This window comes from Trichosurus vulpecula, chromosome 7 (assembly GCF_011100635.1).
Source record: "Trichosurus vulpecula isolate mTriVul1 chromosome 7, mTriVul1.pri, whole genome shotgun sequence".
Taxonomy (NCBI): Eukaryota; Metazoa; Chordata; class Mammalia; order Diprotodontia; family Phalangeridae; genus Trichosurus; species Trichosurus vulpecula.
In genome coordinates this window covers 44,846,413-44,865,719 of record NC_050579.1, presented here as the reverse complement: position 1 = coordinate 44,865,719, position 19,307 = coordinate 44,846,413, and the positions used below count along the sequence as shown (strand labels likewise).

General features: G+C 36.1%; 1 non-coding gene across 1 annotated transcript; it reads right to left on the bottom strand.

The window, feature by feature from the left end:
* Nucleotides 1–18,639: 18,639 nt before the first annotated feature.
* Nucleotides 18,640–18,745, bottom strand: LOC118858921. Its single transcript, XR_005011033.1, has one exon. It is a non-coding gene; the product is annotated as a U6 spliceosomal RNA (small nuclear RNA).
* Between the last annotated feature and the right edge of the window lie 562 nt (nucleotides 18,746–19,307).

The window sequence follows — 19,307 nt, the reverse complement described above, 5'->3', positions numbered from 1 at the left end:
TTACCATAATTTCCCCCAGGATCCTTGCCCTACTGCCTGAGAGCCATCCTATAAAACAAGTAATATATTTAAAGACAGAGAGAGAGAGAGAGAGAGAGAGAGAGAAATTGGCACAACTGATCAATACAACAAAAAAATCTGAAATTGTGTGTAATGCATCATACTTGTGGACCTCCCATTTCTACAATGGGGTGGGGGTGGGAGTGTCTTATCATTTCTCTTCTTTCAAGCCATGCTTGTTCTTTGTAATTTTGCAATATTCACTTTTGGTAGTTTTTATGGTTATTCTTTCCATCTACCTTGTTGCAGACATTGTTTAAACTGTTTCATTATCTCTGCTTACTTTATTCTGCGTTGGTTTCTTTAGCTCTTTCTACACTTCTTTGTGTTTCTCAAGTAGCATAAATAATAGGTATTGATATCATATTTATCATTTTTAAAGCACAGAAATATTCAATTACATTCATGTACCACAGTTCATTTAGCCATTCTTCATTTAATGGGCATCTGCTTTGTTTCCAATTCTTTGCCACCACAAAAAAAAAGTGCTGTTATAAAAATTTTGGTAAATATGGGGATTTTCTTCTTATCTATTGCCTCCTTGGGATATAAGCCTAGTAGTAGAAACTCTGGGTCATTTTAGTAATTTTATTTTCATAACTCTGAATTACTTTCCAAAATGACTGTACTGATTCATAGCTCCACCAACAATGTATACCTGTCTTTTCACAATTCCTCTAACATTAACTATTTCCAGCTTTTGACATCTTTGCCAGTTTGTAGGTTATAAGGTGAAACCTCAGGTTTGTTTTGATTTGCATTTTTCCTATTAGTAATCGGGAGCATTCTTACGTAAGATTGCTAACAGTTAGCTACAATTATTTTTAAGGTGGTCTTTTTTTTCTTTTTGCAAATACTTATAATGAACACTATAATACAAGATATACGAGTGGAATCTTCAAGAGTACAGGGTACATTAGAGTAGAACCTGGTGAAGGTTTTCCACCACGCTACATTGAAATATGAAAAGATTTACACAAAGTGATGCAAAGTAAAGAAAATAACATGAGAATAACATACAAGTTGCTTATAGTTAAATAAAAACAACAGCAACAAAACTTTTGTATCATTTGGATATTAGTACAGCCTTACCTTAGGTGATTGAGGGCTCAGAGTTAATGGCTGTTATTTTTTCTATTAGTGAAAGACTGAGTTTTTCAAAACAGTTTTGTTTACATGATTTAATTTGGGATTTTATTTTTTTAAACAGATAAAATGATTTAGGAAAAAGTGATAAATAAAATGGTTATTTCCAGTTTTAAGAGTTTCATAAACAAGGAAGGGGTGTATGTGTGTGCGTGTGTGCATGTGTGTGTGCGTGTGTGTGTGTGTACAGAGAGATCCAGAGAGCAACGAAAGAAATTCTAAAAGCCACGTAAAATTTAATCTTGTTGCTTTACCTCATATGCTATATTTCTTTGTATGTTAGACTTTAAAGTGTGTCTGTGTTAATAATAAGGGTAAATGAGGTAGATTAGGGGAAATCCCTGATAAAACTGAGGAATTCTCATGAATAATCTGATAATAGACTATGAAGGAAATTCTGGAAACAACCTGGTAACACTATAGAATATGGGTCATTGTTAACTGCTGATCAAATTAAAGAAATTTCTTCATTGAAACTAATGGGATTATAAACTAGAGGCCATTGGATGAAAGCAATTGATGGGATATCATAAACTTCTAAGGATTGGCTAAGAATATCAGTCACATCCCAAGTGGCCTAGATAAAAAGCAAGTTGGCCCCTACCCTGAAACAGTCTGTGTGAGCAATCTACTATGAAGGAAGAACTGAACTTTTCCCCCACTTAATAGTATATTACTTTTTCCAATTACACGTAAAGATAGTTTTCAACATTCACTTTTGTAAGATTTTGAGTTCCAAATTTTTTTCTCTCTCCCCTCCCCCCTCCCCAAGATGGCAAGCCATCTGATATAGGCTATACATGTACAGTCCTATTAAACATATTTCCACATTAGTCATGTTGTGAAAGAAGAATCAGAACAAAAGGGGAAAACCACAAGAAAGGGTAAAAAAAGAGAAAATAGTATATTTCAATCTGTATTCAGACTCCATAGTTCTTTCTCTGGATGTGGATAGCATTTGCCATCATGAGCCTTTTGGAACTGTCTTATCACTGTATTGCTGAGAAGAGCAGAGTCTATCAAAGTTGGTCATTGTACAATGTGGCTGTTACTGTGTACATTGTTTTGGTTCTGCTCACTTTACTCAGCATCAGTTCATGTAAGTCTTTCCAGATTTTTCTGAAATCCACCTGCTCATCATTTCTTATAGATCAACAATATTCTATTACATTCATGTGCCATAACTTGTTCAGCCGCCCCCCCAATTGATGGGCATCCCCTCAATTTCCAACGCTTGGCTGCCACAAAAAAGCTGCTATAAATATTTTTGTACATGTGGGTCCTTTCGCCTTTATTATGATATTTTTGGGATACAGACCTAGTAGCGGTATTGCTATATCAAAGGGTATGCACAGTTTTATAGCTCTTTGGGCATAGTTCCAAATTGCTCTCTAGAATGGTTGGATCAGTTCACAACTCCATCAACAATACGTTACTGTTCCAATATCCCCACATCTTCTCCAACATTTTATTATTTTCCTTTTTTGTCATATTGGCCAATCTGATAGGTGTGAGGTGGTACCTCAGAGTTGTTTTAATTTGTATTTCTCAAATCAATAGTGATTTAGAGCATTTTTTCATATGATAGCTTTGATTTCTTTATCAGCAAACTGCCTGTTCATATCCTTTGAACATTTATTAATTGGGGAATGACTTGTATTCTTATGAATTTGACTCTATATATTTTAGAAATGAAGCCTTTACCAGAGACAGTGGCTGTAAAAATTGTTTCCCAGCTTTTTGATTTCCTTTTAATCTTGGTTGCATTGGCTTTGTTGGTGCAAAACCTTTTTAATTTAATGTAATCAAAATTACTCATTTTGCATTTCATAATGAACTGTACTCTTTTTTATTAATGAACTTATTTTTAGCTTTCAACATTTACTTCCATAAGTTTTAAATTTTCTTTGCCTCCCTTCCCAATACAGTCTGCAAGCCAATATAGGCTCTACATATACATTCTTATTAAACATATTTTCCCATTAGTCATGTTGTATAGAAGAATTAGAATGAATGGGAGGAACCATGAGAAAGAGAAAAGCAAAACAAAACAAAAAGAGAGAGCAAATAGTATGCTTCAGTCTGCATTCAGACTCCATATTTCTTTCTCTGGATGCGGATGGCATTTTTCATCATGAGTCTTTGCTGAGAAGAGCTAAGTCTATCAAAGTCAGTCATCACACAATGTGTGATGCTGTGTACAATGTTCTCCTGGAAGAACTGAATTCTGAGGAACTCTAAAGAAGCTCTGAGCTTGCCTTTCTTGCAAAGTGTATCAAGGGAGGTGGATTTTTCCCCCTCCCCTGCCTTAGGAGTGGCATACCATAATAGAGTCCCGTGGCCTCAGAAGACACTTGTACTTGCATACAATCTGATGGGAAAATATATTTCCTGAACCCCAACCTTCTACATAAGAGGAGGTTTGAGGACAGAGAGTTTGGGGCCTTGATCTGGGATCTGGGATCCTGCCTCTTGGAAGATGTCAGATCTCAGAGCTATGACTTCGTGGGAGAAGATTTAGGAGGTTCTCTCTAGTCCTTGGATAGAGGGTCTGGTTCTTTCTGAAGAGCCTAGCGGTGCCCTAGCAAGGACTGCAGCTTAGACGGAAGCTATTGGCAACTGCCAGAGTGATATGCTTAGCAGAGAGCAGGCCTGTTGAGTCCAGTGGAGCAATATGTGTCCCCCAAAAACATAATGAATGCAAGGACATCATGAGAGCACATCAAGAGCTCTAAGTTTCTGTGGAGTAGAGGGAGATGTTCTTACTTTACTATTCCAATGAATGTTCTTTTAGTTAATTGTGTCCTGTAGTTGACTACATAAAATACATAATTGGGGGGGCTTATGTTTTAGGAGTATAAATATACAAAGGACCTGGAATATGAGGTGGTTGTCCCCTAGGGAACTTGCCTGTGAGTTATGGGATAGTCTATTGAGGCAACACATGTTAAATAGCATTTAGATGTATCCTTTGGCCTAGGACATCCCTTTCTAACAAGAACTTCTAGCTTTGGGCTCACAGTTCAATCCTGAAGGATCTGACCCCCCAGTGAAAGGTGTCAGGTGGATTAGGCTTTTCTTTGTCCCTGGCATGTTGCCCACAACTTGAAACAAAACTCCAGAGGCATCTCTAAAACAAAATTTAGGTATAATTCATATCCAGGGTCTCACCAAAGTGGATCACAGAGTCCCTTCTAGAAAAGATACTCAGTATACAATATGGATATCACCCATAGGACAGTGGTTTATTTCCTCTACCACAGAAACTGCTTAATACACAAAATACTCTTGGCTGATCATTAACAAATATATAATACATAAATGACCTATTTTGCTTCTTATATTCCTCTCCCCTCGCCCGCCCCACCCCTGCTTCCAAGAAGGTAACAACAGTCTTGTGGGACTGCTGAATAGATATTTCACATTCATTTCAGATTTGCACTGCCCAAACAACTCACAAGGCTCAGATCTCCTAACCATCCAGGGCATGACTTTCTTACTTCTTCAGCTATAGGATGATCCCTGATGTGCTCTCTGCAGTCATGCTTTTATGGAGATAACTTCCTTCTAAGCATCCAGCACCCAACTCAGATTTGAATCCACAAGGTAGCTAGCCACCAAGACAAGAAAACACCATTTCTCAGGCTTGCTGATCAAGGACATGAACTCAGGAAAGAAATAGGCAGAATCAAAGGGTCAGGCTAATCTTAGCAAGCATGTTTGGTCCCATGTGCTTGTAAGTCACCATTATCACTGTGAGGTGGGTTAGGGGAAAGGAAAAGAGCACAGAATTCCTTTCCCTACCCTTGCTGAAAGTCCAAGGGGAAAAAAGTACAGGAAGAGTCCCCAAAGAGAAGTACTCTAAAGAGTAGTAGGAGCCTAACCTACCCCCTACTCAAATTAGGTTTGTTTTTACTTAATGGCTACTGATACCTTCCTTAAGTCTTGGGTGGCTCAAGGAATTGAAGGCTCAGACTGTTGATGTCACTTCTGCATTGCCTGAGTACAAAATAGCTGAGAAAGACTCTAGGAGCATTTTGATGCTTGGCTGGTGGATCTCAATGGGTGATTCAGAGAAGGGAGTTCACTTAGCTGAATCAACTCAAGGGGTTCTTAGTGCCATCCTTATTGAATATACTACTGCCATGGCTAAGCAAATCTCTTTTTAACTATTGAATGACCTATGAGTGTCTCATTTTGTTCCAATATCAAACAAAAACTACCAGGGGATTGGCCCAAATCGGGCCCAACCCAGAAGATTATCAAATGGGTGGCTTCTTCTAACTCAGTCACCCATTATGTTTGACAGAATTCTGTATAATCAGGAGTTGCTGTGTCTTCCTAGGAAAGTTCAACAAAGAGCCAGAGCAAGTATCCAGCTCTATGGGAAGCACCCCACTTCAGCAAATCCACTCCACTGATGTTTTCTCAATCATGGCCAGTTCTTGCCTGGGACTCTGGTTTTCAGGTTGGAGATGAATTAATTTAGAAATTCATTCTCTTGAAGAGGAGGACTAGTATCTTCAGACTAAGAGGAGTCAAAGTGAATATTGCTTCTTGCATCATTAGTAATTTAACTTCAGAAGTTCCTACTGCCCCAAATTGGACATGAAAAATAATTTCTTTCCTCTAAAATCTCAACAAAACTCCTACTGCAGTGCCTCATCATGACCTAGAGAAGACCATGGTTCCTGAAGTTTGTATCATCAGAGTACAAATTCTGATGAATTCTGTCATACTAGAAAGGTTTTGAGTACTTGCAACAAACAATGTCTACTTGGAAAGACATTCTGTAATGGGATAAGGAGACCTTACGATGGGTATAATCAGCAGGATTTCATGTTAGGGTAACAGTCCCTCTGAGAGAATGCTGTGCCTCCATGGACAGCATCCTGCCTCAGAAGGAGGATCAGAAGCCTGGGGGAACATGGACCCAGAGAGCAAACTTCATTGCAAATGGGACAAAAAGGATTAGGAAAGCAGGGACAGAGGAGAATTTTTACCATGAGGCAATGCTTCTGTCTCTTCCATCTCCTCCAGAAACTAATATCTCTTAAGAATGAGGCACAGCAGGAAAAAAAAGCACAAGGGGATGAGATCCACAAATAATAATATAGAAACTGTTTAGAAAAGGAAATTCAAAGTATGTACTCTTAGAAGCTTTAATTCCATGACAAATACAGAGACTAAAGAAGGAATTAGTAAGTATAAGGGCTATGAATCAAATAATAGAAGTATAAAATATGCCAAGAGCAAAGAGAAATGAAAAGAATGAAGGATAGAAATCATTTTTAGAAAAGGAGGCAGAAAATGGAAAAGCAAACAAAATGAGTTGAAGGCAAGGAGAGGAAGAGGGGGTTAAATGACAACTTAGAGAAAAAAAAGAAGAAAAGAAATAGATAACCAGCTAGAAGGAAGAAAGACAAAGGAATTAGTAAGTTAAGCAAAACTCCAAAGGTAGGGTTAGGGTAGTGAATCTTGATGGGTAATTCAGAGGGGTAGGGGGATCCTTGAAGGTGAAGGGAAAAGAGCCAGTGAGAATAGCGTTGCCTGAATAGAGTTAATTTGGCAAGATTAACTGAATAGACAATGTATTGACTTTAAAGAGAAATGGAACAAAACAAATCCTAATTCAGAAAAAAATAAACCTGTTAGAGACAACTGGTGGAAAATAATCCAATTCTCATAACTTTAAATGTGAATGGATTAAATGATCCAATAAAATGAAAAAGTAACAATTGGATAAGAAAATAAAATCCCACAATTTGTTGCAAAGATGCACCCAGAATAAAAATGAGGAACTGAAACAAAAATTACTTTGCATCTGGTGGTCAAAAAAGGGCAAAAATTGCAAATATATTATTAGCAAAGTGAAAATAAACATTTACAACATAGAAATTAAGATAAACAAGGATCTACATTATGGTGAAAGGAGCCATAGGGGGAAAACCCAATATCAATATTAAGCTTATATGCTCTAAATGGTATAGCATCTAAAGTTACAAAGGAAAAATTAACTGAATTACAAGAAGATTTAACAGCAACACAATAGTGGCAGGAGTCTTTAATGTCTCTGTTTTGAACAGATTTGTTAGAAATAAAGACATATGCTAATAAAGCTGAGAACACAAAAGTAGAGGAATATTTTCAAACATGCAAAATACCCAAACTAACAGAAGATCAAATAGAAAATTTTGAATAATCTAAGAAAAAAAATAAAACTAGCTGTAATGGAATTCCCAATGGAGTCAGGAAGGGGAACTATAATTATGATGCATTGGATTTGCAGAATTCTATCAAATTCTTAAAGAATAACTAGTAACAGTATTTTACAAATTATTCTCAATAACTGAGAAAGAATGCTTCCTGCCAGATTCCTTTTATGAGACAAATATATTTCTAATACCTAAACCAGGGAAGGAAAAGGCACAAAAGGAGAACTAAAATATGATTAGTGAATATCAATACAAAAATTTTGAATAAAGTCCTATCAGTCTATAGCAATACATTCAAGAAACCATCCATTGTTATTAAATTGGAGTTTTGCCAGAATTCAGCCATGTTTCAACATTAGGAAAACAATACAATCATATTAAAAATGAAAACATAAAAAACCCACACACTTACCTCAAAAGATACAGGAAAAGCCTTTTAAAAAATCACAACACTCTACATGTATAGTTCATTTCAGACTGCATGCCATCTTAGGGAGGGGGAAGAAGAGGAAGGGAGAAGAAAATTTGGAACTCAAAATCTTATAAAAGTGAATGTTGAAAACTATCTTTACATGTAATTGGAAAAAATCAAATACTATTAAATGGGGGGGTGGAAATCACATACTCATTTATGTTAAACAGCTACAAAATATAGAGGGATTTTTTTCAATACCATAACAAGTATCTACCTAAACCAAAAGCAAGCATTATATGCAACAAGGAAACACTGAAAGCTTTCTCAATAAATGCAGGAGTAAAACAAGAATGTCCACTCTCCCCACTTTCATTTGATACATTTCTAGAAATGCTAGCAATAGCAATAAGATAAGAAAAAATTAACAGTGAAAATAGAGGCAGAGGTGAAGTAAAACTATCCATGTTTGCTAATGATATAATACTTTATTTAGAAAAGCCTAGGGAATCAGCAAAGATGGAAAGATACTAGCTTTTAGCAAGGTTGAAGGCTAAGCACAAAAATCAACAGCATTTTTATAACTACAAAATGCATAAAATTCAGAGATTGATCTACCAAAACACACAAAATACTTGTATGAAATCATACCACACTTGGCTGCTGTCCTAGATTTTATGATCTCCAGGTACTCATCATTCTGCAACATGAAATCAACTCTGAAACTCACACCTCAGCACCCTTGCCCCTGGGGCTCCTCTCTCTATTGGAGAGAATGGAGGTTTGATATTGGAGAGCCCCTCCCAGATCCTTCACCATTTAAGGAGGGCATTCAGGGAATTCACCAGCTGCTCTTCTGGATTTCGTGATCTCCAGAAACTCATCATTCTGTAAGATGAACTCAACTCTGTAACCTCCTCAGTTCATTTCCCACCCCAACTGCAGGACTTCATCGACTCCCCTCCACACCCCATTTTCAACTTCTTTTTGTGTGTTGCCTTCCCCTATTATTAGATAATGAGCTTTGTTGTGGCAGGGATTGTCTTATGCCTTTCTTTATATCCCTAGTGCTTAACACAGTGCCTGATACAGTAGGTACTTGATGTTCATTGAATTACAAAATACTGCTTAAAAAAAATAAAATAACTGATGGAATATTCAGTGCTCCTGGCTGGGTCATACTAATATAATAGTGATAATACTACCCAAATTAATTTACAGTTTTAATACTATACCAATCAAATTACCAAAGAAATGCTTTACAGAAGTTGATAGAGTAATTTTAAAAATTCTTTTGAAAGAACAAAAGATCTAGAATGCCAAGGGAAAAAAATTTAAAAAAGTAGGAATGAAAGGAGCATGTCACCTCCAGACCTGAAATTATAAGGCAGTAGCCATCAAAACCATTTGGTTAAAAAAAACAGCAGTACACCAATGGAATAGGACAGACAAGGAAAAAAATCAGAATCAAAGGAGCTTGATAACTCTGTGTTTAATAAATAAGAAAACAAATTAGGAATTATTTAATGAAAATAATTCTGAGAGAACTACAATGCACTCTGGCAGAAATTAGGCTTAGACCCATATCTTATGCCATATTCCACAATGAATTCTAAATGGTTACATGGCCCTAATATTAAAGCTCATAGCTCAAAAAATTGGAAGAGAAGTGGATTTTATATTTTTCATAGCTAAACATAGATATATTCATAACCAAAAAAGAGGCAATTACAAAGGATAAAATATTTAACTTTACATGAAATTGAAAAGCTTCTATACAAACAAAACTAGTGCACTTAGGATAAGGAAAAAATTCAAATGGTAAAAATTCTTTATTAAATTTAGATAAAGGTATGGTATCTAAGACACACAGAAAGTTCATGCACACACACACATATACATATGGGACAGCTAGGTGGCAAGGTGGATAGAGCGCTGGGCCTGAAATCAGGAAGGCTCATATTCCCAAGTTCAGATCTGGCCTTAGACACTTAGTAACTGTGACCCTGGACAAGTCACTTAACCCTCTTTGCCTCAGTTTCCTCATCTATAAAATGAGCTGGAGAAGGAAATGGCAAACCAGTATCTTTGCCAAGAAAACCTCAAATTTGGTCACAGAGTCAGACATGACTGAACAACAACAAATACGTATGTGTGTGTGTATAAAACAAGCCATTCCCCAATAAAGGAGAAAACATTTCTCAAAAGAATTCTATACTATTAACAATTATGTTAAAAATGCTCCCAATTGCTAATAATAAAGAAAGAAGAGAATATACATTTATATAGTAGCTTCTATATGCCAGGCCCCGGGCTAAACACTTTTTTTTACAAATATTTCATTTGATCCTTCCAACAACCCTGTGAGGTATGTGCTACTATTATCACCTCCACTTAACAATTGAGGAAACTGAAGCAAAAAGAAGTGAAATGACTTGCCCAGAGTCACACAGCTAAGAGTGTAAGATCAAATTTGAACTCAGGTCTTCTTTACTCCAGACTCAGCATTATGTACTCTGAACCACCAGCTATCTCTAATGCAAATCAAAAACAACTCTGAGGTTTCACCTCAAACTTTGCAAATTGGCAAAGATTACAAAAGACAGAATAGTCAATGCTGGTGGAATTTTGTGATAATAAGCACACTTACACATTATTGGTAAACTGTGATTCAGTATGATCATTTTGGAAAATAATTTGGGATTATGCAAATAAAGTAGCTAAAATGTGCAAACCCTTTGATCCAGAGATTCTACTACTAGACTTATGCCCCAAAGAAGACATTGTTAAGAAAAAAGCCCTTATATACTTTAAGATATTAATAATGCACTTTTTGTGGTAAGTAGTTGCCCATCAGTAGGAGAATAGTGAAAGAAATTACAGTACCTAATTGTAATGAAATGTTGTGTTAAAAGAAATTATGAATGGGATAAATACAGAAAAGCAGGGAAAGATTTATATGATCTAATGCATATAGTTATGAAAACTATACACATTTACTACCATATAAGAAAGAATAGTGAATGTTGCAAAATTACCAAAAAAAAGGCATGGCTCAAAAGAAGATGAAAAGATAACTCCCATCCCACTCCTTTGTAGAGGTGAGAGGTCTGTGGGTGTGGTGCTTTTTAAATGTATTGATAAATTTTGTTGATTTTTTTCTTTTCCTTTTTTTCTTTAAAAATATTTTTATATGGTCTAGCTCTCTAGGAAAGGGAGGGACACTGGGGAGAAATTTTGGTGATATAAAAAAATTATGCAAAATAATCTGTATCTATTTTCTGAGGACTAGTCTAGCTAAGTATAAAGACTCTCATCACCAAGAGAATGGCCACTGGGTGATAAAATCTTTTACCATAGAAACTCAAAGGGACCTGAGTGTTTTCTTCATTTATGAAAATTTTTAAGCTCTGTTAGAGACCTTTTGGGGGGGCATTAATAGAATAGTAAATGACAGAGGAGCAATGAAATAGGGAATGGAAGAGCATCATTTTATTATAGCAATGTCCTACTGAGACTGCAGGTATAGTGATGACCCTGAGGTCTCAAGGCTTAATGAAAAAACACCGATTTCCTAATCCCTTCTTTCTTGTACCCACCTCATAAAGGCATGAGATTCAAAAGGCTTCCAGTTGAGAGACTCTCACTTGCAAATCACTTCACAGCATACAACTGATTTAAGCTTCATCCACTTAGGAAATAGTTGTGGTTCTTCAGCCAGCCTATATGGCCTATGCTGTGCAAACATGAATCAGGTATAAATCTAGCCATTTCCCATTTTTCAGGCTCCAGGCTTCCCAGCAGCCTTTTATTTTCTCTGCTTTTGTTCTCCACTTTGTTCTCCTTTTTAGCCTGAGTGTTGGGATGCCTCATACTCTAGGGCTCATACACCAGTTTCAATAGAAATGACATATTTCTTGATAGGGCTAAGGAAGTCTTCCTAAAGGAATTAGTTTCTTTTCACTGATAGTGAGATTTTGAGCTATGCAAACCTTTTGGTAAAGAAACTCTCTAAATTTAACTAGCCTGCCTCTGGTCTCTCCCTTCTCCCATCCACATTGACTAGGGTAGGTTATATAGATCTGGGTATCATCTGCATAGAGATGGTAAATGAACCTGCCATCAAAATGAGATTCCTAAAGCCCAGATCTGACCATATCACTCTTCTGTTCAGGAAGATTCACTGGTTCCCAATTGCCTGTAGGATAAGTACAAATTCTTCTGCTTGGCATTTAAAGCCCTTTGGCTTTACCATCTGGCTGAAGAGTACCTTTCTAGCCTTATTTAGCATATTGACTGTTCCTTGTACAGAACATTGGATTTCGCACCTCCATGTTTTTGTACAGACTGTCTCCTGTGCTGGAATGCACTCCCTCCTCATTTTCTGCCTTGTAGAATCCCTAGCTGCTTTTGAGATTCAGCTCAAGTACCACCTCCTACAGAATGCCCATCATGATTCCCTCCCAGTCACTAAAGCCTCCCCTCAAATTCTTTTTATTTACTTCTTTTCACATTTTCCCCCCAACTCCCAATAGAATGTAAACTCTAAAGACAAGGACTATTTTGTTTTTATATTGCTGGTGCCAAGTACGATGTCTGGCATGTATTAGGCAGTAGTAAATGCTTAATGAATAAGTGAATGATCAAGTTGCTCACTCATTGTCCTTACAAAAAGCCTTTCCAACTTGGTAGAATCTACGAAAAAGGTGCACTCAACTGGCCCCAAGACCTCAGGGTCATCACCATACCTCCAGTCTCAGTAGGACATTGCTATAATAAAATGATAAATTGTTAGATATAAACAGGTAATATAATCTTATACATAGTTTATAATAATTTGCTAAAGTGTAAAAGACCTAAGAGTCAGCAGTCCTACCTGTGACAGACCAGTGGCAAATCATTTAATTTCTTAGTACTCCCAGGCAACTCTCTGAGACTGTTTTAGGGGACATGCAAAGCTGCAATGGTGGAGAGAGTTTAATGAAAAAAGAGGTTGTATCAACCTGGGTCTCCAGTACTGACTAGCTGTAGTGAGTGAAACTTACTTACCCTGTACCTTGGAGAACAGGTAGAATATTAGTAAATGGAAAGTTCGGAAATTTGCAAGTGGATTACATACTCTTTGATATCTAAATGCATTGAAATTTCCCTCTCCTTAGCCTTTCTACCCCAACATCTCAACACCAGTTCTTTTGCCCCTTATAACTCAAATTCCACCATTTTTTCTCTTTCATACCAGACTCTGGGCCATTAATTAAGCCTGATACCAGATATTTGTTGTGTTTGTTTGAGGAGGGTCTGGATCCAAACTTTCATGGTATATGTGTATATATGTATACATATATGTATATACATATATATGGTATATATCACCAATATGATAAAGCAAGTTCCCCATCTCCTAAGAGAAGGACAGACTCAGATGCAGAAGGTGACATTCATTTTCAGAAATGGCTGTGGTGTATATTCATTGTCTTGACTATGTTTATTTGTTGAAAGTTGTTTTTTTTAACTGGGGGAGGAACACAGGGCTAGCAATAATGATTCTAAAAAGGGAAAAGAAGGGTGCCACTGAATTGGTATGATTGTAGTATGAATTCTTTGTGTTTGACTATGCTTATCTGTTATGAAGTTTTTCTGTTTTTAGTTGAGGGGTTGGGTAGAGGGAACTAGCTGGTGCAGTAAGAGTGCCAAGTCTAGAGTCAGGGAGACTTATCTTTCTGCATTGAAATCTGACCTCAGACACTTAATGTGTGACCCTGGGCAAATCACTTAACCTCTGTTTCCTCATCTGTAGAATGAGGGATAGGATACAGCATTGACCTCCCAGTGTATTTGTGAGAATCAAATCAGATAATAATTGTTACAGTGCATACTATGAGGTACTATATAAATGCTAGTTACTACCACTACTACGATGACGACGACTACTACTACCACTACTACTGTTACTACTACTACTACTTACTACTACTACTATTAGAGAGTTGGCCATGGTGATGCCAAAGAAAAGAAAAAGGGCCGTTCAGATATAATTTTAGCAGTGCACAGAGGAGAACAGAAGGAAGCACAGATAAGCAGTATAGCTTTGAAAAAAAAAGTTCAATTTATTTTGAACATATGTATACACACATACATATAAATGTGTGAGTTTATGTACATGTGTGTTTGTGTATATACACACACAAATATATGTTGTTCAGTTGTTTTTTTAATTGTGTCTGACTCCTCATGACTCCATTTGGAGTTTTCTTGGCAAAGATACTAGAGTAGTTTGCCATCTCCTTCTCTAGCTCATTTTAAAGGGGAATAAATTGAGGCAAACAGGGTTATACAATTAGTAAGTACCTGAGGCCATATTTGAATTCAGGAAGTTGAGTCTTCCTGACTCCAGGCTGGCGCTCTATCCACTGTGCCAACTACTGCTATACACACACACAGTGTATGTTATTATATATTATATGTATTATAGTTATATATCTTATATTTATTACACATATATTTATTATGTATAATATATAATTATATGTTATATAATTATAATATATATTGTGTGTGTGTGTATAAAATATATTAGCAAGGAAGGAAGACTGCTTGCCAGTAGCAGTTTCCCTTTCCTCAGGTTCAGTTTTCCTTCTTCAGGGTAGCTTTCTCTGGTCAGCTCAGAGCACCTGGCCATCAATAGCATCCTGTAGCATTTGGATGGACCAATGGGATATAGTCTGTCCCTATTAGGAAGCTGGTCTGGAAGGTCTATGGTTGTGTGTTGGCTGTAAAATTTGTAGGGTTGTGCGCAGCTAAAGGGTGCTGTGTACCTCATGGTTTGGGTATTCCATCTAAGTTGAAGGAGATCAGGTTTTGCATCAGATTTTGTTATTTAGTCTACAGATGAAGCTTTTATTCTTTAGTGTGTGGTGTTTTTTAGTACTTGGAATGGAGGGTAATTAGTCAAGCTGCATGTTCTGATAACAAGGTTGTGTATTTTTTTTCCTCTCCACAGTTCCTCCTTTCGATACTTCCTCAGAAGTGTCCTTAAATCTGGGCCATTCAGTGTTCACAATACCATAAGGCAATAGTTTGTACAGCAAAATAAGGAAGCTCAGTCCAGTAGAGCTTATGGTGGTGATGAAACAAAAATGTGTGAATAAGAAATCATAGACAAAATGGAAAACATTCTCTTAAAGACTAAAGAATGAGTATTAATCAATATACTACGATAAATAAGAGAGGGAGTAAAGAAGAGACTTTAAATAAAACCTCTTGGCAAGAATGGAGGGTCATAGTAATAATTTTTTAAAATATTTACTCGGATTTTGGAGCTGTGGTTTTGAAAAGTAGCAATTATTTGACAAAAGAAATAATAATAGCACCTACTTCCCAGTGTTGCGAAATAATACACACATACATATATTTGTGTGTGTGTGTGTGTGTGTGTGTGTGTATAGGGGCAACTGGATGGCACAACTGATAGAGTGCCAGGCCTGGAGTAAGGAAAACTCATCTTCCTGAGTTCAAATCTGGCTTCAGGCATTTACTAGCTGTGTGACCCTGGGCAAGTCACTTAACCCGCTTTGCCTCAGTTTTCTCATCTGTAAAATGAACTGGAGAAGGAAATGGCAAACCATTTTAGTATCTTTGCCAAGAAAACCCCAGATGTGGTCATGAAGAGTCAGACATGACTAAAACAACTTTATGACAAAATATGTGTATATATGTATACATATATATGTAAATGTATGTGCATATAAACATTTTGCAAATTAAAGCACCAAAAGGACCAAAATTTAAGAATAACTCAAAGGACCAAGCCGTGTCAATTGATGAAGTTAAGACAAAGAAAATAGTGATAGGATAAAAAAATTTATTTTAAAATTATTATAGGTAATTATTTGTATTTAAAGTGCATTTGTACAGATAACAGAAAGAAAATATTATCTAATATGTTTCCTTATAATCATTTATTTAGAAATTACATTTTGCATATTTTTTTGTTGTTGCTCATTAGATGCAGTCAGGTTTTGTTGTTGTTTTATTGTTTTGGTTTGGTTTGGGTTTTTTTTTTTTTCAAATGAAGCCTAAATCTGCCATTCTTTTCCTGTACTTGCTAGTGTCACAAGCATGTCTCTTTTTGGCTGGAAGAATATCAGTGTCTTCAATCATGGTTTTTGTAACTTACTTGCCACTTGAAGAATGGACAGTAAGCTCCTCACTTACCTTGTAGATGTGTCCTCCACAGCCAATGTTTGAATTACAGACTTTTAAAATATATTATCCATGTGTTTGATGAGAACATGTGGAACATATACATGGGCCATCTCCCACTTGGTGCTTTCACTGAGTAACTCCTTGCTATTTAGTTAAGAACACTGACCCCTGCCTTATTCTTTTGCTACAATAAAATCGTGTCTGGCTTTTCCTTAGGGTTGTTCACCGAACATCTGGATGGAGGGTCCTCATTACAGTTCTAGACTTGGATCTTTTAGAGCACTGGTCTGAAGGGCAGGGCCACTGGAGGCTTCTCTGGAAATTTCAAAACCAGAATTTCTTGCAGTAGCCTACATGTCTTCATTACTTCTGGATATTCTCTACGATTCTGATGCATAATCATAACTGTGCTGAACTTGGCTTTGCAAGTGTCAAAGAAAGATTCAGGGATGTAAAATAATTAACTGACGCAGGTTATATTGTATCCCTTGTTGAATGGTGGCTTCATGAGCTTCAACCCTACATCTTTAGGTTCCCTAGTAACGTTGTTTCTAATCTAATCTTTTCTCAAGGAAGGGACTGTTCAACAAGTATTTATTTTTGGTGTCCACTGTTGACCAAAACTTCAGGCCAAATTTGTCTGACTTGTTTGACTTACATTGAATAAATTTAGAGGTGGAGAAAATCATGCAACCATTCTGAGTGGGTCCACTACAAATTTATCTTACATAATCTCAGTTGGGCCCTTACTATTTCTAGGCAATCCTACTATACTCCCCTTTATCAGCTCACTATCCCAGTCTTCACAGTGGCTCTTCTAAAACTTTTCATCACTCTTCAAACTTCCACCAATAATACCAAGAATAACAATGGGGCCAATGAACTTTTCTAATTCATCTAATGTAATGGATCACTTAGTGTTAAAGCCTGTTACTCATCGACCCTCAGCATTTGTACATTTCTGAATGTTTATAAGCATTCACTAAATAAATAAGGATTTATTCAAATATATAAGGATTCACTAAATAAAATTCAAAAATAAGAAACATGGCTTTTCTTAATGAGATGGATTATAGAATATGCAGTACTATAATAATATTTAGCTGTTGCAAATATCCTCACACTGCTTAAGAAGAAGCAACTTGTTGTCAAGAAGAACCATATTTACCTTTCAGATATTGTGGCTCCTCATCTCTTTTGTCATGAACTTGTATCATACAAGAACCATATTGCTCATTATCTTTTAGATTGTCAGGTGCAGATGGAACTTCACTGATGGAATCATCACTGATGACTCACTCGTGTTACTGGAATCACATGAGGAATACTCTTTCTCTGCCTTATGAATTGCATTTGTAACATTTACATCATCAAATTCATTATCTGAAAGTTCACCATTGGACTTAGGTAATATATTTCTTATTAGTTCTAAAATCTGTTCATCAGTCTCTGAAACATTTTATCAGTAAGGATGCTTTATTATGTTATGGTAACCAAACTATAAATTCTGAAAATCTGAAAAACCAGAAGAAAAATTGGTAAAATAGCTGAAACTATGGGTAAAGATAAAATTTTATTTTACTTTATAAATATATTATTCATAGGTTTTCTAAATGTTTGATGAAATCTCCTGATTCTACAAGGGAAAAACACTGATATGGGCAAAGTGACCCCCCAAAATAAGTGCTGGAATATTTCCTCATATTTGCAACAAAAGTATAAAGTGTTTAAGCATAGGCCTTATTTGATGCATTTGGTCATTATTGATAGAACCGCATATTTTATTCCTTTTGTTATTTGAAAAGTCTTGTTTATTGATAACAAAGATATCAAAAAAAATCATGAAATATCAAGTACAAATACCTAATCCTTTTTGAGTTTCAAGTGTCAAAAAAAATTTATATCAGTTGATGTACCTGGTCCTTCTCATTTTTAAAGTGCTATATAAATGTTTGTTATTATTATTATTATTATATTACTTCAAGGCAGTTATTTGGATCTCAAGAGTAGCATCTTTGTGGGACCCTTAAGGCATTCCCAGCCACAGACTGAAACATTATAACCTGTGTTTTTATAAGGCACTGAAACAAGGAAGACTTGGATTGAAGTTTCCAGTCTTAAATCTGGTACCTAAGCATTCTTCCAAAAGGGTCCAGACACTGTAAGAAACAATGGAAAAGAAATAAAACTTCATAACAAAGAAAAGATGATTAACATAGCTCAAAATAGGCCCCAGAGGAACAAGAAATCCACACTAATATCAATTTAGACAGCAATTATTCTGTTCTCATCATCTTAGGTTTAGCTGTCTTAAGTCATTGGCTCCTGAGAAACGTTTTGCCCTGACAAATCTGAGTCAGAGGGGTTCCGTCTAAGTATGCTGTCCACAAATTGTTAGACTTGGCCCACTTACAATGAGAATAACATTTTCACGAATCAACACCTTGGAGTTTTAACTTCAGTGGCAGTTGTTAATAGTACCCGAGATTGATAGACATTCCCACCTTATTTCTAGGGCAGATTTGCAGATGTGTTTCTTCCTGTAGATACCCTTGCCAGGTTCCAAATTGTTCAATGACCATCATGGTGATTTCCTACATAAAATATATGGAATGCTTCATGAATTTTTCTGTAACCTTACCCAGGTGCCTTGCTAACTTTCTCAGTATCATTGCAATTTTAATATATATGCTGCCAAAGAAAGCACTGAATGTGCCATTTTTTTAAAAGCGAGTGGTATGTAATCCTCATGTGTTCTACTTTGTTTATAGAAATATCCTTTTTGGGTGTTTGTTAAGTTCTCAAAGCCCATGATAAACATGTTAAAATTTACATAAATACTTTTGGAACTAACACACCTCACTTCACAAAACAGTAGCAAAGGCTGAAAATCTAACTTGTTTAATATGAGTAAAAATGGTTTATCTTTAGAAAGAGCCTATAAAATGACTAAGATTCAAGAGCAGAATCCAAAAGGCACTCTATAGGCAACATCCACATAAAATCAATGAATAATATGTCAGCCAAAGAGCATCAAAAATTACTGAATTATGCAGATTTCTTTTTAGATGTTGAAGGATTTAAGAAAGCAATTTGAGATCAGATCATTGCTACCACAAATTATAGAGAAGTTATTCTTCAGGAGCCCAGATGTATTTCTTGATGCAGATTACATTGTAATGAAGTTATGGAAACTGTGCAGCATATTGCAAGTTGTAAAAATGTAGGACTTACCAGTAACTTGTTCATCATTTGTTCTCAAAAAAGAC